Raw genomic sequence first — 27,971 nt, forward strand, 5'->3', positions numbered from 1 at the left:
TGGACTGTGATTTTTCTATCACTTTCCAGAAAAATGAGTTAACAACAAATTTGGAGACTATACCAGTCCAAGTTCTTGGCTGCAAACAATAACACAAACAAAGCAACATGACACAGCAAAAGTAACCGTGGCTTCTTCGACTGAGGCCTTAATTGGATTCTGTGACTCCCTTTGTCCATTATACTTTCCTTTGCCTTTAGTTTGAATATCAGTGGGTCATGACTTTTTACCCAATATGGTGAGGGAGCTGAGCCCCCAGTAACCCTGTTTAAGTCAGCTTGCAGTATACTGACATTTTCTCCCACCCACCACTGTGACAGTAAGTCTATTTTCCCTTAAGGAGAACAGACAAACATAGCAACACAGCAACAGTCATCTTCTCTCTGTAGCGATTTTAGTGCTTTTTTTAGTATTTATTTACTTGGCTGCGTCGGGTCTTAGTTGTAGCACATGGGATCTTTCATGGTGGTGCACAGGCTTCTCTAGTTAAAGCACAGGCTCTCTAGTTGCGGCACTGGAGCCTAGCTGCCCCATGGCATGTGGGATCTTAGTTTCCTGACCAGGGATGGAACACGTGTCCCCTGCCCTGGAAGGTGAGTTTCCCACCACTGGACCACCAGGGAAGTCCTTCTCTGTAGGTTTCTGTTTTCCCCCCAATGGCTCAGTGGTAAAGAATCTGCCTGCAATACAGGAGATACTGGACACATGGGTTCAATCCCTGGGTCGGGAAGATCCCCTGGAGAAGGAAATGGCAACTCACTCCAGCATTCTTGCCTGGGAAATCCCATGGGCAGAGGAGCCTGGCAGGCTACAGCCTATGGCATCGCAAAGAGTTGGATGTGACTGAGCATACACACACAAACACACATAGGGCATGAAGAACCCCATCTGATTAGGTGCAGCCTTACTTTTCAATTCAGTGGAATTCCAATCCTCATGTAACTATTCCATCAGAATCTAAAATCAAAAGGATAGAAAGCAAACAATTGGCATGAGAGTCAACAAATATAACCCCGAGAACCTCCATCCCAATTTCAAACCCTAGGGTTTCCAACTTGAATATTTAAGTGGAAAAGGAACTCCATGTGGTAATCATTTATTCAAAGTGTATAACATGTCCTGCAGGACAACACATCAAACCCCCACACTGTTGACTCTCAGGTGTAATTTACCTAAGTGACTAGGAATGGGGTATGCAAAAGGAACAGTGAATCCCTGGAACATTAACTCGTTGACTTCCTGTTTCTTTAAAAAATGACTTTCTTTAATCTGAAATATTTAGTGTGGGGTACCACGTCTTTGCATAAGGCAACCAATTAATCTACAGGTAGCATAATGACGGAGAAAAATGATAAGGGAAAGCAAAAATAAATTCAGAATATCTACTACAATTTGGAGAAATTGCTGCTCTCTGCTCCCCATACCATAAAGATGACTGGTATTCTGTGTAAACAGTGAAAGTTGCTCAGTTGTGTCCAACTCTGCGACCCCATGGAATTCTTCAGGTCAGAATACTGGAGTGGGTAGCCATTCTCTTCTCCAGGGGATCTACACAACCCAGGGATCAAACCCAGGTCTCCCGCATTGCAGGCGGATTCTTTACCAGCTGAGCCACCAGGGAAGTCCAAGAATACTGGGGTGGGTAGCCTATCCCTTCTCCAGGGGATCTTCCCAACCCAGAAATCAAACTAGGATCTCCTGCATTGCAGGCAGATTCTTTATCAGCTGAGCTGTTTGACATTAAATTGTTCTTTGGTCTCTCTAGGTATAATGCTGTTTAGAAGCCCATGATCAGTTACTGATGCTAGAAAAAGGAGTGTTCCCTGTAGCTGGATGGCCACTGATGAGAACTCCATGTTATTGAAACCAGGGATAATCTTCATTCCCTCTATGATAAACGTTTGATTCAGGAACCCACTGACATTGCCAAGAAAGGAGATTAACCTGTATTTATGGAGTGGGTCACATATCCACACAACAGACTTTGTGGTGAACATATAACCTCCCAAGAAAGGTACTCACATTATGAGAGCACAGATTTGTTCAACATACGCTTTCCCCAAACTCCTCCATCATCCTCCAATCCTACTCTTCCCAACTGCCTGGCCATCTGACTAGTTTCATTAGCCACTGGATTGGCATAGGTTCTTGTTTTGATTATCTTTGGTGTTTATAAAACTAACCTACAATTTAGTGGCTTAGAGCTTCCCTGGTGGCTCAGACAGTAAGAATCTGCCTGCAATGCAGAAGACCAGGGTTCGATCCTTAAGTTGGGAAGATCCCTGGAGGAGGAAATGGCAACCCATTCCAGTATTCTTGCCTGGAGATTTCCATGGACAGAGGAACCTGTGGGTTACAGTGCATGGGTCACAAAGAATTGGACACCACTGAGTGACTAACACTTTCACTTTATTTTTTAGTGGCTTGAAGCAATCACTCTATTAGGATCATGAATTCTATAGGTAAGGAATTCAGGTGGAACCCTGGGGAAGGGTTTCCCCTGTCCTGTGATGCCTCAGTTAGGATATCCTGAGCTTAGGGATGACTCATTAACTATGGGCTGGAGCCATCTGAAGTCTCCTTAGCACATATCTGGTGCCTAGATTGAACTGACTCAAGGATGAAGACTGATGACTGAAGTAATTACATAAGGCCTCTCTTGGCAACCACAGACCATGACGGTCAGAGAGTGGTAGGATTTCATTCCCAGGGACCACAAGAAATAAGTTAATTAGCTGTTTCAGTTCTTCATACTAGAATCAGGCAGATCTACATTCTATCTCTAAAATGACTAGAATTTTCTATTCTTCACCCTCAACAGAGCCAGATAAAAGCCCTGGATCCTGCCCAATTTCACTGATGTTCTATGCTGCAACTCACTTACTGGTAACAGTTTCTGTTTAAACTGGGGTCTTGCTTGCATAGCAGAAGCCTACTCTGATTCTACAAAACAGAAAAGGACTTCATTGGAAGAAAAAAATGTTGGCTCAGACAGTCTATAAGAGGGCTAGAGAATCAAGCTCAGGAAAGGTGCCTGGGTTAGAGACTGGGAAGCAGAGAAGGTAACTAAGCTTCTTTCTCAGGATCAGCCTGGACGGAATATCCCCATTAGCATTGCTGCCACTGGATCCTGGCTGCTGCTCTAGCATGAAGCCCCGGAACCACTTTGAGTTAGCTGCTCAGCTGCCTCCAGAACCACCCTCATCTACCGCTGATTTTGTCACTTCCTAAAGCTCCAGCATTCCCATATAAAGCTTCCTGCTGACCAAACCTAGGAGACATGTCTGCATCTTAGCTCTCGGGGTGAAAAGAGGGAATGAATGTTCCTTCTGGTTCCCCAAGGTATTTCCATAACAAGATTCCTACCAGATAAAAAGGGGTCTTAGATTCTGAGCAGACAAAAATGAAGGACATACCCATTGAACATGCTTAATCTGATTATTTAATAATTAAATGAATGGGTGAAATAACAGGAAGATTTAATTAGTTTATGCAACTACTCTAATAAAAAGAATTCGAAGCTGCTAGCCTTAGTGTTGAACTGTGACTGGGTAAATCATTTAACCTCGTGAGTTCTCTTGTCTTACATATAAAATGAGAGTTTGGCCTCTGATCTCAGATTTTCATTAAGACTAACTTCTTTTAAAAAAATTATTGTCAGTGTAACTTGCAGAGGCTCCATCCACATGGTGGAGCCATATGCCTGGGACTTGGCAGTACTCGCTGCCTCAGTTTTATAATATTAAAGAACTCTTAGTAAACCAAGTTGGCTAATTTCTTTGAAGTTACAATGGATTGTTTTAATATGTGTATATTAATGAAAGATTGTTGAACAGAGCTTGGTTAAACTTAATGGTTATCCATCCAATTTTCCATTGTGTGTGCAGAAATTTGGGAAATTTTTTTCCCCACAGCATCTCATTTTGTTTTCTCAACTCCAACACAGTCTGGAGATAGCCAATAGATTTGAAAATGGCAAATTCAAGAAATATCCTTTCCCAAAGAGTGTGGGTTCTTGGTACAGAGATCTTTTCATGAGAGACTTGGTTCCAAGGTTCTCCATAAGGAAATCTGGGGACTTTCCATCAAATTTGCCTCATGTCTCATCTGAGTCATTCCTTCAGTGGCCTAGATGTCCCCTCTGAGGGATGATCCAACCTGTTCAAGATAACACGGAAACTTTTCCCACCCCTTTGGGAAAGATCACAAATATGCTTTGAAGGAAAAGATGATGGCCCTCCAGACTGTCTGGCTTCCCCTTTCACAGTAATTCTATTAAGGAGTCTCAACCTTACAGGGAATCCCCCTTGGATCCGTCTTTTTGGCAGGCGATGCTGAACCAAGACCAAATCTTCAGAGAAGACTTTACTCACAGTGACTCCCACAGTCCATCCCTCACAACAGAGCAATGTTTTGTAAATTCAGGGAAGTATGCTTGCATTTTGGACAAAAATATACTTGGTCAAAACCCTGCACAGTGTGCTATAATATAGGATGGGTCCAAATTTCCCAACAGGGTTATGACAATCGGAATAGGCATTCAGAAATGTCTGCTCATCCAAGCAACATGAAGTTCTCATACTTGGAGACTTTGGGTTTTATTTAGCTGACTTGAGTCATGTCTGTGTAGGGGAAATTCCTAGTGAGGTCCTGGATGTGACCGCTGGGTGTGCTCCAGTCTCCTCAAGCCAACACCAGCTCAAAACAGGACTTCATTCAAGGGAAGCTTACAGTCAGACTGGCTCCAACAATCTTTCTGTGAGACTAGCTCCATGATTACAGGGATGTTCACACAGTGGGAATATGCATTCAGAAACTACTTTCTGACCAGCTATATTAAATCCCCATATTATGGCAGACAATGGCTATTATATTTTATTATATAGATGTAATTAAAGATCACTGGTTAGGTGAAAATTTAATATGAACAGACAATGGGTAGATTTCACAAGCGACAGTGCTGTTTGGAACATTTTCATTTTCTCACTAACATTACAAAAAAAAAAAAATGCAGTTGAAGGAGCCAGTAATAATGATCTACTTCATGAGCTGATGGGCTTCCCTGGTGGCTCAGATGGTAAAGAATCTGCCTGCAATGCAGGAGACCAGGGTTCAATCCTTGGGTTGTGAAGATCCCTTGGAGAAGGGGATGGCAACCCACTCCAGTAGTCTTGCCTAGAGAATCCCCATAGACACAGGAGCCTGGTAGGCTACAGTCCATGGGGTCACAAAGAGTCGAACATGATGAAATAACTAACACTTTCACTTTCATGAGCTGATAGAAAAATCAAGGAGATAGTAAATGTTCACACTTATACTATGTTAAAACTCTTCACATAGGGCCTGGCATAAAATGACCATAACAATGAACTAATATTTATGTTAACTTTACAACATGGACATATTATTACATCTAATTTTAGGGAGAAAAACTAAGGTACAAAAAAGTTAGTCACATTGCCTAAGTACATCCTGTTAGTTACAGATGGGTTGAGGTTTGAAGTCAGGTCTTTTTCTACCACAACCCATGGACTTAGCCACACCACTTTGCCTGTGACAGATGAAAACTGAATAGATATTTATTTTTAAATAAATAAATACATTAAACACTGAAATTATGGAGGACAAAACTCCTTGGATTATGAGTTTTTAAAACCCCTATTCATTCCTACATAATTTTGTTAATTTATCTTATTAGTGTCTCAAATTCAGTTTAGCAAAAATATTATTCCTAAACTTTAATAAATCTGTTGGCTAATATTAACATAAACACCTTGCTTTGTGTTAACTTCTTATACGTGGAATTGTGCTGACCTTTGATGTATATACTGTATCGTTGTCTTAATTCCAAATTTAATATATGTAAACAAAAACAAAAGCTCTTGTATTTTTAAAAAGATTAAGTGAAGTCGTAGAGCACACTGATGACCTATGTAAATACAATGGATTTGCTCAAGAGACTGCTTCAGTGGCCTTTACATATCAAGGTCAAGTTCAATCTAACATGGCAAACTTGTTCCAAAAATACAAGTAATTTTTAGAGGCCACATTTATTTCCCAAAAGACATTCTTATGTGCTATAAAAATGACAGTTAATTTATGTAGACACCTTTATTCACTTACCACTATTCTCTGTTTCTTTTTAGGATTTCTGAGGATTTTCATTTCCTATTGCATATCCAAACCAACCTCATTCTATCCCTTAGAACTTTCCAGAAAAACGTCCAGGAATTAATAAGCAAGCAATAGAATATTTTTAGATAAGTTTTATAGACTGTTCAACTGTCACATATGCCAAAAAAGGCATTGTTTTTATGTAGTCTGGTAAATAACCTGATGATCTGTGTAGGAAATTAGTTGTTTTATTCACTTATATACTTATGCATTAGACCATTATATAGGCATCCACTGCTTTGGGGAATGAATACTTATAAAATATTTGAGTTCAAAGGCCTTTGTCAAATAAAATGAAATTTAGTTGCAAAATCAGGGGCTGGCAAACTTTTTTGTAAAGGATCAGGTAGTTAAGTATTTCAGTCTTTCCTGGCCATACGGTTTCTGCTGCAGCTTCTCAGCTCTGCCATTGCAATGCGAAAGCAGTCATACATGAACAGTGTGACTGCATTCCCATAAAACTTTGTGGACACTGAGTTTTGAATTTAATTTTTATGTATCACAAAATATTATTCTTTGATTTTGTTCAACCATTTAAAAATAAAATTTTTGTTCAACCATTTAAAAATGTGCAAATCATTCTGAGCTAGTGGGTCCTCCGGCTGTAGTTTACTAACCCTGCAAAAACCAGTGAAGTCAGGTGTAGATGAAAATAACAAAAATCTGCCAATGAACTGATTTTTTAAATGTCAATGATAAAGATGTAGAGATAGTGGCATTTTAATTAGTATATCTGCTTTTGCTTTTAATCTCTGCTGGGAATTTTCTTTTGTTACCTCTTCCAAATTTGCAATGTTTTCCAAATCTTTTTTTCTTTTTTTACTGTCCATCAACCATTTTACCCTTGATCCTGTGTTCCTCAAAATGTGCACTGATTTGCTCTATTGTTATTATTTACAATAATTGATAAAAACTGAGACAATTGATAACAAAGAAAATATCGGCTTCTTTATCCTTGCTCTGATAAATGGTTGTCATTTTATGTTTTTAGGTTTTCATAAATGTAGTAAGTATTCCTCTGTCTTCTTAATAATATAAAATTCTCTTCTCTCACCTTTCTATGTTAGATTATTTTTAAAATATGGTGATGTACTATGATTTTTGGCTATTCTAATAATGATGTAATCTAAAATGGGGATTAATAGCTATTAATAACATTGGGACTGAACTTTGGTCCTTGTGGAACTGGTAAGAATATGGAAGAGAAGAACCAAGTACAGGCAAGATTAAAAGTTGGGTGAAGACCTGAAATAGAAACACACAGGATAATTGCTTTAATGATAAGGAAGTGAAGATGTGATATTAAAGGGAGTTCAAGGCCTGGCCCTACATCCAATTAAAAAAAAAAGGATAGTCACATTACGAGAATAAGTGACAAAAGTCCTAAAAGTTCAAAACTGTCTTTTTAGAAATGGACTAGGTCATTGGTCAAAACTAAAGAATACTAATTAGCTGGCATTTTAATACAGATTATGAATAAGATTAATAAACAACACAGTGTCTGAAAAAATTACTTTTATCATAACATTATCAATATTACAAAAAAAAAAAAAACCTCAGAGGAGAAGAGAAAAGATCACTGTGTATGAACTGATGAGCTGAGATACTGGTTTGGCAACTGGTAATATGGGGCCTGAACTAGAGAGGCCAGGGTTCAAGTGTATGTGAATGGCAGGCACTGCATGGTGAAAAGCCCAAGCATAGAAACTGGCATATAAAAATAGGGTAACTAGAGACAAGGTAGAAAGATGAATGGGATCAAGAAAGATATTCACAACCTGGAATCTGGGTCATCTACCAAGCATAGTTCAAAACTTGCAGGGAACAACCTGAATTTTGAGTTCCTGCCAGCAGTGGGAGAATAGTCACAGATGAGGCTCTTCTGCTGAGAAATTAAAACTGGCAGGAAAAAAAGAGAATGAGCAAGAGCTGTACTATAAACAACATAAGAATGAAGTGACACCATAGTCAGATTACATTATTTATTATAAAATGAAACTAGGTCTTCCAATTATTCATTTAAATTATGTCACTATTCAAATTATGTGTCATCAATTAGAGATTAGCTGATATTTATTTAGTCATCCTAATGAAAAATGTGGTCATGGAAAATGCATATTTGATTGTTTATTCCCTAAAATCTGGTACTTACGCCTGTTTGGAGGAGTGCATCTGGTCACATAGCTGGCCTCACACCTTACTGACCCATCACTATGTCTGGCCTAGCCCCCCTGAACATCTCTTGAGGCCCCTACTTCTTTCCTCCTGGTTGCCTCAGTTTAGTTCAACTCTTTGGCTTATTTCACCTAGATTACTGAAACGTCTTCTTAAAGTCGCTCTTCACTCTTGAGTCAGAATGATCTTTACAAAACAAAAATTAATCATCCCCCTTCCCATCACCTTTAAAAGCCTAGCACCATTAACACCCAGATGAACAACTTTGCTAAAGGACTTTTAACTCTCTTTGCCTCAGTTTCATTATCTATAAAAGTAGGCGTAATAACAGTACCTAGAGCATATACCAGTTATGAAGACAAAATGAGATACATTTGGAACAATGTGGAGCCCATAATAAGCACTAGAAGTGCATTACTCATCACTCTTACTTTTTCACATGACATCCAAAGTGCTTTGTAGGGCATCCAGCACCCCTCATGATGTTGCCATTACTTTCCTGTCTAGCATTAACCTTTTCACTCTCTGTTATCTTTCCCTCCTTCACACCAGCAAAGCTCTGCTCTCGCTATACTGAACTACTTGCATCTATTTCGAACCTTCCATTCCTTCACTTGGACCTCCATGGTGGCTTAGCAGTAAAGAATGTGCCTGCAGTGCAGGAGACGCAGGAGATGTGGGTTCATTCCCTGTGTTGGGAAGATCCCCTGGAGGAGGGCATGGCCACTGACTCCAGTATCCTTGCCTGGAGAATCCCATGGACAGAGGAGCCTGGAGGACTAAAGTTCATAGCGTTGCAAAGAGTGGGATAGGACTGAAGCGACTGAGCACACACATTCTTTCTCTTGCATGTGTAGCTGTTATATCTGGCAAGTCCCACTTCACATAATTTGCCTAATTAGATTCTATTCTTTTTTAGGACATGGCTTCATGGCCATCTTTTTTTAAAAATTAATTTATTTATTTAAATTGGAGGCTAATTGCTTTACAATATTGTAGTGGTTTTTGCCATACATTGACATGAATCAGCCATGGGTGTACATGTGTTCCCCATCCTGAACCCCCCTCATACCTCCCTCCCCATCCCATCCCTCTGGGTCATCCCAGTGCACCAGCCTTGAGCACCCTGTCTCATGCATCAAACCTGGACTGGCGATCTATTTCATATCTGATAATATACATGTTTTAACGCTATTCTATCAAATCAACCCACCCTCACAGTCTCCCACAGAGTCCAAAAGACTATTCTTTACATCTGTGTCTCTTTTGCTGTCTCGCACATAGGGTCATTGTTACCATCTTTTTAAATTCCATATATATGTGTTAGTATACTGTATTGGTGTTTTTCTTTCTGACTTACTTCACTCTGTATAATAGGCTCCAGTTTCATCCGCCTCTTTGCAAAGACTTTTCTGGTCTCCCATTGCAGGACCAGGTGCTCTTTCTGCCTGGATGCCCTGTAGGACCTGTGTCTTCACCTGCCTTCATGAAACTGCTTGCTTCTTTGGCTCTCTCCCCCATTAATCCATAATAAGACTCTTGGAGGCAGAATTTTCTGAGGCCAGAGCCTACGACAGTGCCTGAAACATAGTGCACATATAATAAATATTTGCTGTCTTCATGAATGAACAGGATGGCATAATACGATTATTATTTCAAAAGTGAAACAAAACAAAGCTTATTGGTGGCAATTATATAAATGTCCTATTTGTTCCCTCCCCAAATATTTAAGCATGCTGGAAATACATAAGTAAATGTATCATCTGGAATATAAATATGTCTTAAATGAAAGTTTGTAACCATTATATATCAAACATTTTATAAATGTACTATAAAAATATACTTAATGTTACAAGCTGGAAATTATTGAACCACATAGAAAAAAAATCAAACTGGCAAACTGAGTGAGTAATTATGTTTCTATTTATAATTATTTCTTTTTGTTTAATTTCAGGCTTTCCCTTTAACTTTGAAATAAACATGTTCATGGAGCTTAGCTTACTGGACTGTAACCCAGGCCTGACTGCATTGAAGCACACTGGGGGAATACAAATATATTTTTATTCATCATGGCAGATGCTCTTTGAAACTTGAATTGTGAGAACAGAAGTTCAATTAATGTGTTTTTCACTTGTTCTTCTGACAGATAGAGGCCAAATGACACAGTGGAAAGATCCTCAACTAAGTGTCAAGATAAAAACTTGTATTCTAGGGTCCTCTTTGCCACTTAAAATAGCCTTGTGACTATAAGTGCATCATTCAACATCTCTAAGTCTTGGAAATGTAAAAGAAAGACATTTTGTAAGTGGCACAGCATGGGTGTAGAAAGGCTCTGATATGTACGTGCCTGAGGAGTCCTGGTTTTGCCACTAACACTCGGGTGACCACTGAACCATCTGTTTTCTATTTCTCTTTCACTCATTTACATACTGTAAATGCTCAGCATACACTGACACTTTGTTAGGCATTCAGAAATAAAATATGTGGCTCTTATTTAGAGGAGCTCGGAGTTCAGGGTAAAAGATAGAGATCCAAATCTCTGATAATAACATTTCTATTCACACATCCCAAACATTTGTGTGTGTAAGAATCATCTGCAGATTTCCTTAGAATGCAGATTGTGATTCAGTAAGTCTGGGAAAGAACCTGAGATTCTACATTTTTCACAAGTTCCCAGGCTGTGGAGACTGTGGACCAATGGACCAAAGTTTAGAAGCAAGTTCATTGAGATATAAACAGAGTGATGCTAAAAGAGCACAGAAGGAAGGAAACTAACTCAACATGGAAGGCTCCACAGAGGGAGATGGAGTTGAGGGATAAGCAATAGAAGGCGAAGGTAGGTATTATATGCATTTGAGTGGGCTTCCCTGGTGGCTCAGCAGTAAAGAATCCGCTTGCAATGCAGGAGACCCAGGAGATGCAGGTTCAATCCTGGGTCAGGAAGATCCCCTGGAGGAAGACATAGCAACCCACTCCAGTCCTCTTGCTGGGAAAATCTCATGGACAGAGGACAGTCTCCTGGGCTACAGTCCATAGGCTCACAAAGAGTTGGACAGGACTGAAGTGACTGAGCACACATGCATATGCATTTGAGTTGAGGGAGTATTTTATATAGGACACAGGATGTGCAAATGGCCATAGTCCGGGTGTAAAATAAAAGAAAATTGGAGGAGGCAAGTGACAGGGACACCAATTTCCAGGAAGTGCAATAGTCCACAGGAGGGATGATGAGGACCTGCTTTGATGCATTCATCTGATTATTTGTAGCTCCATTTTGCAGAGTGGGTATGGTGGAGGGGGCCTCATGAAGATGGGGATAGTGAGGATGAAAAGGAAATAGATGTCTCCCTATATATTTATGAGGTAAAAAAACAAGACAAGATCCATGATTGAATGTGATTCAGAGTAAAGGGTGAGGCTGCGACGCTTGCATCTCAGACGACTGGAAAACAGGGTTAGTGTTTAACTCAGGGAATTCAGCAGAGATACACGCTTGGATCAGGTGGGGGAAGTGAAAAATGAGCATAAAATGAGTTTTGACATCGAAAATGTAATTACTGAAGGATGGCAGTTCATGTCTGTTTAGGTCTAAAGATCTATTGCTGTTCACTTTTGTTAAATCCACTGCCCTTGAATGCTGCATAGAGTTATTTTTCCTATTTGAAAGAAAGTGTTAATTGCTTAGTCGTGTCCGACTCTTGGTGACCCCATGGACTGTAGCTCGCCAGGCTCCCCTGTCCATGAAATTCTCTAGGCAAGAATACTTGAGTGGATAGCCATTCACTTCTCCAGGGGATCTTCCCAAACCGGGGACTGAAACAGGTCTCCTACACTGCATGCAGATTCTTTGCCGTTTGGGCCAGGGAAGCCCACTCTCTATTTAGCAATCCATAAAACAACTTTAAGAGACAATTAACATTTTACCCTCATCTCATGAGTCCCTTTAGGAATTTTCTTTTCTTAGTTATAAATTCTTTTTGTGTATCCTTAAAATTTGACTATTATGATTTTAAATAGTGTTTTTTTCTGAATACATCTTTTTATCTTGCCCATGCATGCTTAGTCGCTCAGTCATGTCCGACTCTATGCAATCCCATGGACTGCAGCCCACCAAGCTCCTCTGTCCATGGGATTTCCCAGGCAAGAATACTGGAGTGGGTTGCCATTTCCTTCTCCAGGGGATCTTCCCAATTCAGTGATCGAACCTAGGTCTCCTGCATTGCAGGCAGACTCTACCATCTAAGACATCAGAGAAGCCCTTATCTTGCCCATGGGTGGGTCATATGATACAATTCATTTTCCCGTGTCTCTTCCTCTTAACTATTGCTGCACTGTTTCAGCTGTTTTTGTGAAAAAGTGATTATTGACATTTTCTCCTTTGACACTACCTTCTCATGGGCCCATTTCTCATGGGCTCTACCTGATTATATTCCAGGCTTTTAAAATTAGTCATTCATTCTGAAATAACTTGTCCTGAATAAATTCATTTTGGTAGTTCTATATCTTAAAGTTTATACACTAAAGTTGGACTTTATTACTTAATATTTCTCCAATATATCATACATCTTGCCCCTTTACCTTTGCTGATATTGTGTGCACAATCTTGAAAACCCAGTTCTCTCTTTCAAGATCTTTTGAGTTTTCAACAGAATTAGAGATCTAGACTTTTATTTGAGGTCTAATGATCTTACTGTTGACTCACATATTTAAAACAATGCTATTCATAGTTGTTGCAGTTTGATCTGGCCTCTAAAAAGATGTGTTGAAGTCTACACTTTAGTGCCTGTGGATGTGACCTTATTTAACTTGTTATAATTTTACTTGGCTGTGTAGGTTCTGAGTTGCAGCACTCGGGATCTTTGGCACGACATTTGGGATCTTTTCAGTGCATCACATAGACTCTCTAGTTGTGGCGCCTGGGCTTAATCTTAGTTCCCCGACCAAGGAAAGAACTCGTGTCCCTTACATTGCAAGGCAAATTCTTTACCACTGGGCCACCAGGGAAGTCCAGGACCTTATTTCAAAATAGGGTCTTTGTAAATGTAATCAAGTAAAGATGAGTTCACTAGTTCAGTTCAGTTCAGTCGCTCAGTTGTGTCTGACTCTTTGCGACCCTATGAATTGTAGCACGCCAGGCCTCCCTGTCCATCACCAACTCCCGGAGTTCACTCAGACTCACGTCCATCAAGTCGGTGATGTCATCCAGCCATCTCATCCTCTGTCGTCCCCTTCTCCTCCTGCCCCCAATCCCTCCCAGCAGTGGCCAAAGTACTGGAGTTTCAGCTTTAGCATCATTCCTTCCAAAGAAATCCCAGGGCTGATCTCCTCCAGAACGGACTGGTTGGATCTCCTTGCAGTCCAAGGGACTCTCAAGAGTCTTCTCCAACACCACAGTTCAAAAGCATCAATTCTTCAGTGCTCAGCCTTATTCACAGTCCAATTCTCACATCCATACATGACCACTGGAAAAACCATAGCCTTGACTAGACGGACCTTTGTTAGCAAAGTAATGTCTCTGCTTTTCAATATGCTATCTAGGTTGGTCATAACTTTTCTTCCAAGGAGTAAGTGTCTTTTAATTTCATGGCTGCAATCACCATCTGCAGTGATTTTGGAGCCTAAAAAAAATAAACTCTGACACTGTTTCCACTGTTTCCCCATCTATTTCCCATGAAGTGATGGGACCAGATGCCATGATCTTCGTTTTCTGAATGTTGAGCTTTAAGCCAACTTTTTCACTTTCCTCTTTCACTTTCATCAAGAGGCTTTTTAGTTCCTCTTCACTTTCTGCCATAAGGGTGGTGTCATCTGCATATCTGAGGTGATTGATATTTCTCCCGGCAATCTTGATTCCAGCTTGTGCTTCTTCCAGCCCAGCATTTCTCATGATGTACTCTGCATAGAAGTTAAATAAGCAGGGTGACAATATACAGCCTTAACGTACTCCTTTTCCCATTTGGAACTCGTCTGTTGTTCCATGTCCAGTTCTAACTGTTGCTTCCTGACCTGCATACAAATTTCTCAAGAGGTCACTAGGGTGGAATCTAATTTGACATGACTGGTGTCCTTATAAGAAAAGAAGGGAGAAGAAACGCACAAGGAAAAGGTCATGCGAGGAAGGCAGATGTTGTAATGATACCTCTACAAAAAGGATTGCTGGCTGTTACCAGAAGCCAGGAAGGGAGGCATGGGACAGATTTTCCCTCACAGCCCTCAGAAGGAACTGACTGTGTTGACTTCTAGACTCCAGAACTATGAGACAGTAAAATTCTCTTGTTTTAAGCCACCTAATTTGTGTTGCTCTATTACTACAGCCCTAGGAAACCAATACAATGGTAAAGAAAAAATTCACCTGTCAGTTTCATATATGGTTTGCCAGTCTGTAATATTAAGTAATTTTGTTTTATTTTTTAGATAAAAACCCTAGGAATTTGTAAAAATAGATATTTTGGGCTATGCTTTTCTGGAATACGGCAAGTTACTTCATACCATTACCTACATCTCCATTTTCATCTAATATTTCAGCTAAATTGTTGTTTTTAAGTAGTTCAGTCATGTCTGATTCTTTGCGACCGCATGGACTGCAGCACGCCAGGTTTCCCTGTCCTTCACTATCTCCCAGAGTTTGCTCAAACTCATGTCCATTGAGTCAATGATGCCATCCAACCATCTCATCCTCTGCTGCCCTCTTCTCTTCTTGCTCTCAATCTTTCCCAGCATCAGAGTCTTTTCCAATGAGTCAGTTCTTCGCATTAGGTGGCCACAGCTTTAGCATCAGTCCTTCCAGTAAATATTCAGGGTTGATTTCCTTTAGGATTGCCTGGTTTGATCAAGGGACTTGCTGACCTATATACTCTCAAGAGTTTTCTCCAGCACCGCAGTTCAAAAGCATCAATTCTCAGTGCTCAGCCTTCTTCACGGTCCAACTCTGACATCCGTGCATGACTACTGGAAAAACATAGCTTTGGCTGTATGGACCTGTGTCAGCAAACAGATGACTAGAAAGTTAAGGTTTTGAATTTATTCCCTCAATAAATATTAATATTAAATACCAGGTACCAGAAACTGAACTGGATACAATGGATGCAACTATGAATAACCATTTTCTTAAGAAATTTATCATTATCACAGTAGTTATCCTACAATAATGGCAATGAGGGAAAAGTAGTACAGATGGCTACGGGAAGACAGAGGAGGCACTTAATATGATCAAGAGATCAGGAAAATCATTCTACTGTGATGTGCGTAATTTAATTCTATAGAAGTGACATATCAGCTGAACTGTCTTACAACTAAATATATAACAGAACTGAGATCCCAATCCAAGACCTTTGATCCAAATCTCTTTCTACAGTACCGTACCACTTTGCTTTTTGCATTTGCAAAATTGAGGATAATACTACTCCTTAAAGCTCTTGTAAAGATTCAGTAAAACTTACGAAGCACGTTGGCCGGATGCATGGGCTTGACAGACCTGACTAGCGCCCACCAGATCTGGTTCTTTTAGCTGTCCTGCATCTTACTCTATCCTGACTAATACAATGATCCATAATACATGCTCCACACATTTTCTTCTTTCCTTTGACAATAATTTAGTGGACGAGATGATAGAAATAAGGTTTAAATTTAAAAAAAAAATTAAAATTAGGTCATGTATTGCCTGCTTGGATATAATATATTCTTATTCCAGATTCTGAGACAAACCAAAAGCAGCTTAAGATAGTTGAGAGAGTCACCGTGTCCTAAGACCAGCTGAAATGAAAAATCTATTTGCTGTCAGGAAAAAAGTCACCTCTCATTAAGGATTATTTCTTTCATTCTTCCAAACCAAATTATTTAGGGTTAAAAATAACAAAAAGAAGCTTATGAAAAAACATATAAATGCTAAAAATCCCAGCTTGAGGTTTCAGCAACTATTCTTAACATACCTTCAGAGAGTTTTGACTGTCATTACTACAAATTGAAGACTTCCAGGAAGGAATTATTCAACAAAAAGAAGTCTTTTATTTTCTCCACAAATTTGGGACATGGAGAGAAAAATGAGAGCAAATATAATTCTAAGTTTTCCGCTCAAACAAATCTAAACGCTTCTGCCTAACATTCAACGTCTTGATGATATGTTCTCTTTTGCTAACTAACCGCATTTCCCACTTTTTTTTTTTTTCTAACATAGACACCATTTTAATCAAGTCTCCTCAAAGTCCACAAATAAGCCATTTCTTTATGCCTTTATCCATTTGCCTGAAATGCCTTCTCGCTTACTTGGAGAATGGACTCTTGGTCTGCATCCTGTAACTGTATTTTTTATTCAAAAATTCACTGCTTTTTTAAAAAAAAATAACTGATTTGCTTTTAATGTTTAAAAAACTGAGATATAATTGAAATATAACATTAGTCTCAGGAATGCAATATATGTTTATTTCAAAATGATCACAACAATAAGTTTAGTTAATATTCATTGATACTTTTTTATTCCTAGTAATTTTGTTTCTGGCTTCCCAAGTGGCTCAGTGTAAAAGAATCTGCCTGCCAATGAAGGAGACGTGAGTTTGATTCCTGGGTTGGGAAGATCCCCTGGAGTAGGAAATGGCAATCCACTCCAGTATTCTTGCCTGGAGAATCTCATGGATACAGGAGCCTGGTAGGGCTACAGTCCACGGTATTGCAAAAGAGTTGGACACGATTTAGTGACTAAACAACTTTGTCTCTAATTTGGTCTGTAAGTTCTCAAGAACAGGAATGCTTTTTACAACTCACCTCCACCTCCTCAAAGCTCTGGCACAGTCCTGAGCACACCATCAGCAGTAAGCAAATACTTTTGGGTTGATTGCTTTGTGAGTGCCTGTGGGGATGGCTGCATAATAGAGTATGAGGAAGAAGAACAGAACATTGAAGGTGTTCCAGCAGAAGAACTTGTGATTGAAGTCAAAACCAGTGTCTGGGGGTGTGAGGGGGCCTTAAACATCACCCTCTGCAGTTTTTAGAGCTGTGTATTGACAATTAGTGAGCATTGGACAGTAGGCAGTAGTATGACTGCCTCACAGAAAATGAAAGCAGGCGATAAAGCATTTCAAAAACTTTCCTGCTTGGGAATAGACCTGGTGGCTAGAGAAATGAGGCCCTGAAAACACTGTTGACATTTTAAATATTAGACATTGCATTCTCTGCTATCATCTTCACTTCTGTGAGGCAGATACATGATCAATAGGTATATTGCAAGTGCCATGTCATTTTACCCAGACTGTTATCTATGTTATAGATGCAGCACAAAGATGTTTTATGTAACAACAGAGTGCCAGGTAGTTAATGATGTGATACATACTCATGTGAAGTGTATTAACACCAGTTCAGTTGCTCAGTCGTGTCCGACTCTTTGCGACCCCATGAATCGCAGCACACCAGGCCTCCCTGTCCATCACCAACTCCCAGAGTTCACCCAAACTCTTGTCCCTCGAGTTGGTGATGCCATCTAGCCATCTCATCTTCTGTCATCCCCTTCTCCTCCTGCCCCCAATCCCTCCCAGCATCAGAGTCTTTTCCAATGAGTCAACTCTTTGCATGAGGTGGCCAAAGTATTGGAGTTTCAGCTTTAGCATCAGTCCTTCCAAAGAACACCCAGGACTAATGTCCTTTAGAATGGACGGTTGGATCTCCTTGCAATCCAAGGGACTCTCAAGAGTCTTCTGCAATACCACAGTTCAAAAGCATCTATTCTTCAGTGCTCGGCTTTCTTCACAGTCCAACTCTCACATCCATACATGACCACTGGAAAAACCATAGCCTTGACTAGACGGACCTTTGTTGGCAAAATAATGTCTCTGCTTTTGACTATGCTATCTAGGTTGGTCATAAGTTTCCTTTCAAGGAGTAAGCGTCTTTTAATTTCATGGCTTCAGTCACCAGTAAATACTAACAGACATTTAAGGTGTTTGGGTAGGTTTTTCTCAGCTGTCCAGCTGTACTGCACCACCCTGTATCCTTTTACTAAAAGGATACTAAAGCACTTTTCAGATACAGTACATTAAACTAGGTGTTGAACTACATTTGACATTCCTAAAAGGAAAGATCACATGGTAGACAAAGCCGTGGACTTCAGAAGCAGAGGAAGGAAAGACTGAGGTCGCGGTTGCCTTGAGCTCAGTTTTTTCATCTATCACTTGAATACCAGGCACTGCTACAGACTTTGAGGAGCTACACATAAACAAGCCAGACATCCTCTGTAACCATGATGCTTGTGTTCCATTTGGTGAGCTAGACAATCGATCAATGAATTAATGATCAAGATTCAGACAGCGATCAGTGCTATAAGGAAAAGAAATCAGGGTGTTCTAACAGAGTAGTGAGGGACAGGGTGGCCAGGAAAGACTGTCTGGGGAGATGACACGTAAGCAGAGGCCAAAATGACACATGGGAGCAGTGCTGTCCCAACGCAGGGAGAGTGACCCAGCAAAGGCCTTTAAGCTGCAGGGAGCTCAACACATTTGTGAGGAATGGTGGGCAGGCCATTGTGATGGGGACCTGATGAAGGACACTGGAATTAAGAGGGTGGGTCAGAGGTGCGGGCCCAGGGGAGGAGCTGGGCTCCAGTTTCACTGAAGACTGGGCCCTCACTGCGCTGATGCCGGGAGCACCCGCACATCCTCTGCCTGCTCCTCGGCTGTAGTTTCAGGTCCATGTTTGCTCCTCTCTCCTGTGCTCACTGCTGTTCTGGGACCCCCTTATCTTTCAAACAGAAGGACTTCGTGTCTTTGCCGGATTATTTAGAGAAAACATATACCTTGTGTTTTGCATTAGTCCTTCCTTACAAAGAATACTTGGTCCTCATGTGTGGTTATTTTGTAACAAATGATGTACTAGTTATGGCGCTGAAATCTGAATGTGAGAAGCTGTATTTTTCATCTCTTATGGTGCTGGTGCCAGGGTCAACTTGTCCATGTGCTATGGCCCACAATATTTAAAATATGCAGATATTTTGATTTATTTTAAAAATCAGAAGAAAAAAATGAACTTTTAGGTTAGAGAATACAAGTATTATTGATATATTTATTTTCAGCCAATGCAATTATAAAATATAACTTAATATAGTTTTATGAAGGAAAAGGCCCATGAAGGCTGTGTCTAGGGTCCTTCAAAGTCATAATAAAAGCAGCATGTGTTTACATGATAACAGACACTAAGGGGCTGTGTACTCTTCAGTACAATTATTATTCTCACAGAAACACGTTATCGTGTTCACTCTAGTTTAATGATTGAATAGACTCTAGACTATTTGAATGTGTGTGTGTGTGCATGCATGGGTGCTAAGTCACTTCAGTCAGGTCCAACTCTTTGTGACTCCATGGACCATAGCCCACCAGGCTCCTCTGTCCATGGGATTCTCCAGGCAAGAATACTGGAGTGGGTTTCCATGCTCTCCTCTAGGCAAATTCCTGACCCAGGATCGAACCCACATCTCTTGCGTCTCCTGCACTGGCAGGCAGGCTCTTCATCACTAGCGCTACCTGGGAAGCCTGTGTGTATCCTGGAAGCTATAAATAAATAAATATTTATAATATATATATCTACCACTGTTCTATGATAGTGTATGAAATATATACATAGTTACAAGTATATAAATGGAAGACTTTAAAGTCTAGATTAAAGATGAAATAATGTTTAAATAATTCTTAAGTTATTAATGATAAAATCTTTGCTGTTAAAGTTATTGATAATTATTTTTAGAGAAAACAATATAACCTCACATGCTGAATTTCTATGAAAGTTTTAACATTTAGTGATCTGAAAGTCAAGTTAAAAGTTCAACTTTTTAAACTTGGTTTTAATGGCTAACATATCTGAAGAAGATACTTTACAAAAAAATGTTACATTCCAATGAAATGAGTATATCAAGGGAAATACTTAGGAAATCATACTACTACTCATTTTTCAAATCCATCTACCAATTACCAGATATTTTTTGAAATTCAGCAACTTGGCATTTTCTAGATTTTGACACCTAATCAGAAGTTGTTGCATTGTTATACTTTTAGCAATGAGTTCAAGATCCACTTAAATTTCCAGTTAGAAGACTTTAAAACAGATTAAATCACGTTAGTTTATGTTTTAAAAAAAGGAACGGACATTTATAGATGTCATATTTACATCTGTTATTAAAATGCAGAAAAATCATATATTTTCAAAAATGCCTTCTCTAATTAATTAATTGCAAAAACAATTTGTGAATCACTCATTGTTAAGCAACCATTGTTGCTTAATCACTCATTGTTACCTCAATGGGCTGGATGAAAACATGTCTTTTTTCAAAAAATATCTACCAGGCGACATTGTGCTGAGACCCACCTACCAGTGCAGAAAAGTCCAGCAAATGTGAAGCCCTTATTTAATATATAAAATAAAAATGTATAACTCAATTTTTATTTCAACAATCACTTTAAGTACTTCAGTGAAATAACTAGTGAATGACTTTGTAAGACAAAAGTTTTTAGATATTGTCTTTCTCATTACAAACTATTTAATGGTTATAATACTGAAAATAATAAATTTAAAAATTCACTTAATGGGACAAGGAAATTGCAACACGTGGCAAAAGGCTGAAAGGAAACCCAAGAGTGATGGGGCAGCGCCGGGTGCCACAGTGTGCCCTTGGTGCGCCTCGCACTCATCGTACGATGCACGACCTCCCGACATACACGGCGAGTGAGGTGTCAGTGCAAATATCTACATTAACGATCGGTACAACTGAATTTCTCTTCTATTTTTTAGGCAAGAAATGAATATAAATAGGAGACTTAATGTTTTTGCCTTGCACTAAAGTGGATTATTTACCTTTAGAGAACGTTCTGTTAAATTCCCATTGAGTGTTTCTCATCTTTAAAATTTTCTTAAATTCTAGCTATCTTCTCCTAATATATTTACTATGACATCAATTCCTTTTTAAAATTTTAGCCAATCAAAATGTTCTTTTAAAAATAACCATAACAAATAAATATAGAGATTACTGACACTTTCTAAACAGTCTGTGCCATTTGTTAAGATACTTTTTGGGGTTTCTAATATCAGTTGAAATTAATCATAGAGATCAGTTGAAGAAAAAACTCCTTTCTGCAATTAAAAAGCAATTTTCCAAAGACTCCATTCATTATTCAAAAAGAACAAATCTACATTAGCAAAAAATATTCAGGCTATGAAATATGCATATTTTTATTAAGAGTGAACACAGAGAATATAGTCAATATTTTATAAAAACTACATATAATCTATAAAAATACAGAGTCATATGTTGTACCTATGAAACTAGTATAATACTGTAAATCAAGTATACTTCAAAAGCAAAAAAAAGACTAAGCAAACAAGTTTTGATGTTGAGCAATAGTTATTTTTTCACCTTTTTTTTGTGTTCTATAAAAGTATCACATAATCATATAATCGAAATATACTGTGTGTTTATCAACCCCCACCAAAAATCCAAATATAGAATAGCATTTCTGTGACTTTAGCATTATTAAAGGTCAGAGAAACAAATGTTACTTATGTCAAATTTGAATTTTTAAAAAGCAAAATGACAGTATCTAACTTACCAAAGACTGGAAACCAGAGGGCAAAGAGGGATTAGTATTTCAGAGACAAAATATAGAAAAAGAAAAGAGTACAATAATAGCTAAGATAAAGTCATTCAATTAATAGACTATTTTCAATTCAAAGTCAATTTATAACAGCAGTCGCTAGTAATTCAATTCATATTTGAATCAAGTCTAAAATGCAGCTTCAAGTCATATTCCTGAATGTTTTAAGAATTTACCAAGAATCCTTTATGCATTACTGCCTATTACTTTTGTTCAAAATAGGGTGGGGAATGCTTGGGAAAATAAGCCAGTTTCGAAGTAGCATTGTAAAAAAAAATGTTTTAAAAGTAAATGGCTACCAAAAAAAAATTCTATTCAGCTCATCAAATTTGCCTTGGCCTAATCCATATTTACCAACTTACTTCCTCCTAGCTATTTCCATCATTTTCTATCATTAAACCAAGACAGTAGTTCTCAGTCTTGAAACTAGCAGAAATAACCCCCTGAGGGAAGTAATAACTACCTACCTCTTTGACCGCGCCTTCTGTGTCTACTTTGAGGCTTCTTCTTCCTCCTTCTGTCCTCTAAATGTTCCTGCCTGAGATTTGTTCAAGTTTTTACTTTCTGCTCTTCAGACTCTTGCCTCTGATAATCTCATTTACCCTATGATTTCAATGTTGCCTTCCTACAGAAGAATCCCAAATAGATGAGTCTAGCAGAAATTTCTCAGGCTATAGTCTCACATTCCAACCTCCTGCTGGTCTTCTTTGCTACACTCTGTGATCAGTTGCATCCAACTCTTTGTGACTCCATGGACTGTAGCCCACCAGGCTCCTCTGTCCATGGGATTTTCCAGACAAGAATACTGGAATGGGTTGCCATTTCCTTCTCCAGGGGATTTTCCTGGGCCAGGCATCGAACCCCTGTCTCCTCAACTGGCAGGCAGGTTCTTTACACTGAGCCACCTGGGAAGCACTCAGTTCAGTTCAGTTAAGTTGTTCAGTCATGTCCAACTCTTTGCGATGCCATGAATTGCAGCACGCCAGGCCTCCCTGTCCATCACCATCTCCCGGAGTTCACTCAAACTGACATCCATCAAGTCAGTGATGCCATCCAGCCATCTCATCCTCTGTCGTCCCCTTCTCCTCCTGACCCCAATCCCTCCCAGCATCAGAGTCTTTTCCAATGAGTCAACTCTTCGCATGAGGTGGCCAAAGTATTGGAGTTGCAGCTTTTGCATCATTCCTTCCAAAGAATACCCAGGACTGATCTCCTTTAGAATGGACTGTTGGATCTCCTTGCAGTCCAAGGGACTCTCAAGAGTCCTCTCCAACACCACAGTTCAAAAGAAGCACTAGTCTTCTACATTTGGCTAAAATAATTCCTCTTTTCTGTTAGTACTTCTTCTCCTATCTATGTTGCCTTGAGGCTCAGAGCTCTTTGGATTATATGCTTCCTTGCTTACTGTTCCACCTCTCCTATTATTATTTGCACTACTTTCAGTAACATCTTAACTAGTCTCCTTGCTTCCAACTGAGGAACATGTCAAGTTGAATCATCATTCTAAAGCATGGCTTTAATCATGTTTCATATCATCTTTAAAAATCTTCATTTGCTTCCAATTTATTTAGTTGGCCGCTCAGTCTTGTCCAATTCTTTGTGACCCCATGGGCTATAGAGCCCACCAGGCTTCTCTATGCATGGGATTCTCCGGGCAAGAATATAGGAGTAGGCTGCCATTCCTTCTCCAGGGATCTTCCCAACCAAGGATCAAACCTGGGTCCCCTGCATTGGCAAGTGGCTCCTGCATTTCAGACAGATTCTCTACTACCTGAGGCACCAAGGAAGCCCAATAAAAATTTACTGCTATCTTTTTTAGTCTTTTTGTTGTACTCAATTGTGTCCAACTCTTTGTGACCCCATGGACTGTAGCCTGTCAGGCTCCTCTGTCCATGGGATTTCCCAGGCAAGAAAATTACAGTGTTGTGTTAGTTGCTTAGTTGTGTCCGACTCTTTGTGAACCCATGAACTGTAGCCCATCAGGCTCCTCTGTCCATGGGATTCTCCAAGCAGGAATACTGGAGTGGGTTGCTATTCCCTTCTCCAGGGGATCTCCCTGACCAGGAATCAAACCCAGGTCTCCTGCATTGTAGGCAGATTCTTTACCAACAGAGCTATCAGGGAAGTCTAAGAATATTTATAAAAAATGTTCAAATTCCTCAGTCTGCTATTCAAGAATTTAATTATCCATCATACTTTTCTTGACTCACTGTCTATCATCCTATAATTTATTTCTTATACACTGAATCTGAATTTTATTACCTAATGTTTCCTAAATGTAACATGCAGTTTCTTTTTTTTTTTATTTTATTTTTAAACTTTACAATATTGTATTGGTTCTGCCATATATTGAAATGAATCCGCCACAGGCATACACGTGTTCCCCATCCTGAACCCTCCTCCCTCTTCCCTTCCCATGCCATCCCTCTGGGTCGTCCCAGTGCACCAGCCCCAAGCATCCAGTATTGTGCATCGAACCTGGACTGGTGACTCATTTCATATATGATATTATACATGTTTCAATGCCATTCTCCCAAATCATCCCACCCTCTCCCTCTCCCACAGAGTCCAAAAGACTGTTCTATACATCTGACTTCACCTTGGCTGATACCATGTTGCTGATATCATGAAAGCCTAGTTCAAATTAAACCTTTTCCAAGATGCCTTACCTGATAACTCTAGCTAGCTGAGATCTCCCATTGATTTATTCCTAAAGCCACTGTGATGCAATGGGAAGGGTACGTGCTTTGGAATTCTTTACATCTAGGTTCCAAAGTCATTCTCTTAGTTTTGTGACAATAGGAAAGTCATGGTTTTTAAATATATAAAATGAGAATAATACAGCTTACCAAGAAGTTCAAAATAAATCTTGTGTGGTATAATTGATGCCACCAGGAGAGAGTCCAATTCAGTAGCTAGAAGCTTCTCAATAAACCTGAGAAGGTAAAATTTTTATTTATTAACATATATCAAACACCAATGGAGGACTAGGCACTTTAAATTACAGGGTGATTAGCCAGATAAACACAGTCCCTGCTTTCACGGAGCCAACAATCTGAATTCACCTCAGCCCAGAGTATGTCCTTTACTTTAAAGACTCAGAAATGACCTGGGGAATTGGTTAGGTTAATGCATATTATACTTGCTAACAGCACCCTTAACACAGATGTATAAAACCAGAATAAACAATTTATTTATGCTGAAAGTCTTAACTGTCAAACAAACTGACCCCTCATCATGATCTAACCAGGTAGCTGTATGGAATCAGAATGAGAAGGGGAAGATTCAGATATTTGACAAACTTGGGTTCTCACAGCCAGGTGGGCCAATCTCTAAAATGGGAAGAGAGACTTCCTTTCTTAATACAGGTGTGTATTGGGAGATGGTGGTCTAGTGGTTAGGACTCTGCACATCCACTGCATGGGGGCAAAGCTTGGGTCCCTGATCAGGGAACTAAGATCCCGTCCCACAGCAGCCAAAAAAGAGAAACAACAACAACAAAAACCCCACAAGAGATGATACCTCAAATCCAAGAGAAGCTACAGAATGATACACCTCTCCTACCTTCCTCAATTTCTAAAGAATTTGCAGAAGAGGTTCACGAATATTCTTACGGATCTTAAAGTTAGGGATGGAAAAGCCTGCCACAGATCTCTGCAATTAAGGATTATCTTATGATGGGGCTGGAGGCTATGTTGAGAGAAGTGGATAGAACTCTCAACCAAATTCTGAGCAGAACTTATGAATCCTCACAAGGCAAAGATAAATCACTCAATTAAAAAATGATGAACTCAACTGAGTATATGATATTAGGCAAAACAGCAGCTCAGAGTCAAAGATGAGATTTAAGCCAAAAGAAAATCATTATGGTAGTCTTATAAAATTATGTGTCTGGTAATATATTACCTGGGCTTCACTGGTGGCTCAGCAGCCAAGAATCTACCTGCCAATGCAGGAGATGGGTGTTTGATCCCTGGGTCAAGAAGATCCCCTGGAGAAGGAAATGGCAACTCACTCCAGTATTCTTGCCTGGAAAATCTCATGGACAGAGGAGCCTCACAGGCTGCAAACCATGGGGCTGCAAAAAGTTGGACACCACTTAGCAACTAAACCACCTCAATATATTATCTAAAGTTCTCGAAGGCTGATACCAGGCCTGGTTTGGCTTTCTATTAGAATACCATACCCAATAAATAATATGCTTTGCATCAATATTTAAGAAAGGAATAAATGACCCATCTTTATCTACACATCGGGTAAACTGCTTATGAGAGACATCTTTGGTGACTGGAAGAGGACACTGAAGTAGGCTTTAGGTGGCATGAGACTTAAGTAGTATGAGGCTGGCACCAGCAGGGAAGTTTAAATCTTATCCCTAACCTCCCCCTATTCCTTTGATATTCAAGTGTCCATTAAAAGAGAGATTCCCCAAGACATATTGGCTGGGTGGACAGTAAACTGCCAGGCGCCTCTGTCCATGGGATTTTCCAGGCAAGAATACTGGAGTGGGTAGCCAATACCAGGGGATCTTCCTGACCCAAGAATCAAACTAGGGTCTCCTTCATTGCAGGCAGATTCTTTACTGTCTGAGTCACCAGGGAAGCCCAATAAAATGGAAAATTAGTCAAAACAGCTTTAACAAAGAACACTTCTCTGAGCTTTGTCCATATGCACTCTACAGGCCTTTTGGCCCCTCACAACACTGTGGAGTGCATAGTAACCATGATAAACTGTTAATTATTATTATTATTTATCTACTCATCACTAGGTTCATTCCAAAAACTGTATGAGGTGGCCAGAACACACACAGAAAGATAACAATAAAAAGAACAGCAAAAACCAAAATATACAGAAGGAAGTCAAAGTCAATGCTGAACATAAGGAAAAGGAATTAAGCTCCAACCATGGGTAGTATTCATATAGAGAACGCAGACTTTTGGAATCTGTATACTTGCTATAAACGGATAAGAGTGACACTGACCTTTCTTACAATGCATTTGAACTTTACAGGTAGAGCCTGATTTTCTTGGGAAATTTTAAGTTTCTTAAAAAGCATCTTTAGGGAAAGAAGCCTTTCTTTAGGGTATACTGTCAGATTTCCTTAGGCCTAAGCCCACAGTACTTTGCTGGTTTAAAAACTGCTACCTGAGATTTCAATTTCTCTAGAATGCTCCTTAAGTGAATTTTCATTTTTAATTTATCTTTACACTATCTCAATCTTTTTTGCCCTTTTTTCCTTCTTTCCCTCTCTCCCTTCTACCTTCCTTCCTTCCTTTAACAATCTAATCTTGATGCTCACTTAAGACAGTTATTCAAAGGATAGTCTTTGGCTTTTCTGGTATTGTTATTTAAACAGGACATACCCAATGTGCTTATAAGTGGCTCAGATGGTAAAGAATCTACCTGCAATGCAGAAGAGCTGGGTACAATCCCTGGATTGGGAAGCTCCCCTGGAGAAGGGCATGGCAACCCACTCCAGTATTCTTGCCTGGAGAATTTCATGGACAGAGGAGCCTGGTGGGCTACAGTCCATGGGGTCACAAAGAGTTGGACGTGACTGAGCGACTAACACACACACACTAATTTGTTTATATTTTTAAAAAAATTAACAAGAAGGAAACCATACCAAACCACTGACAGTAATAAAACTTGAAATATAAAATGTTTTATACAACTTCCATAGAAAAAGTTGGTGGTAGAATCTCTGTGAACCATCTGGAGTTCAGGAGTTTGAGAGCATGCATATTTTCGAGCTAATGAAGGCAGGCACACACAACTGCACTGGTAGGTACTCACTAAACGTCATGCTTCTAGGACTGGAGAATAAAGTGTGCTTCCTGGAATATTGTAGTGGTTTTCTTTTTCACTTAAAAAATGATACCATATAGAATGTAGTTCATAAAAGTATCAGACTGGTAGTTCTGCAGCCCCATTTTTCTTCCTGCAAAGCAACAGCAACAGAGGCAGGGATATTACAAATGTGCTGAAACATTTTTAGTA

At 39.5% G+C, this 27,971-nt stretch overlaps 1 long non-coding RNA gene across 1 annotated transcript; it reads right to left on the minus strand.

Annotated features, from left to right (window-relative positions):
- Positions 1–797: 797 nt before the first annotated feature.
- Positions 798–25,920, minus strand: LOC113903265. The gene is made up of 4 exons (XR_003514064.1): positions 25,878–25,920; positions 24,821–24,906; positions 9,710–9,929; positions 798–957 (listed from the first exon to the last, which is right to left on the minus strand). It is a non-coding gene; the product is annotated as an uncharacterized LOC113903265 (long non-coding RNA).
- Between the last annotated feature and the right edge of the window lie 2,051 nt (positions 25,921–27,971).

The sequence above is a fragment of the Bos indicus x Bos taurus genome, chromosome 2 (genome assembly GCF_003369695.1).
Source record: "Bos indicus x Bos taurus breed Angus x Brahman F1 hybrid chromosome 2, Bos_hybrid_MaternalHap_v2.0, whole genome shotgun sequence".
Lineage (NCBI taxonomy): Eukaryota > Metazoa > Chordata > Mammalia > Artiodactyla > Bovidae > Bos > Bos indicus x Bos taurus.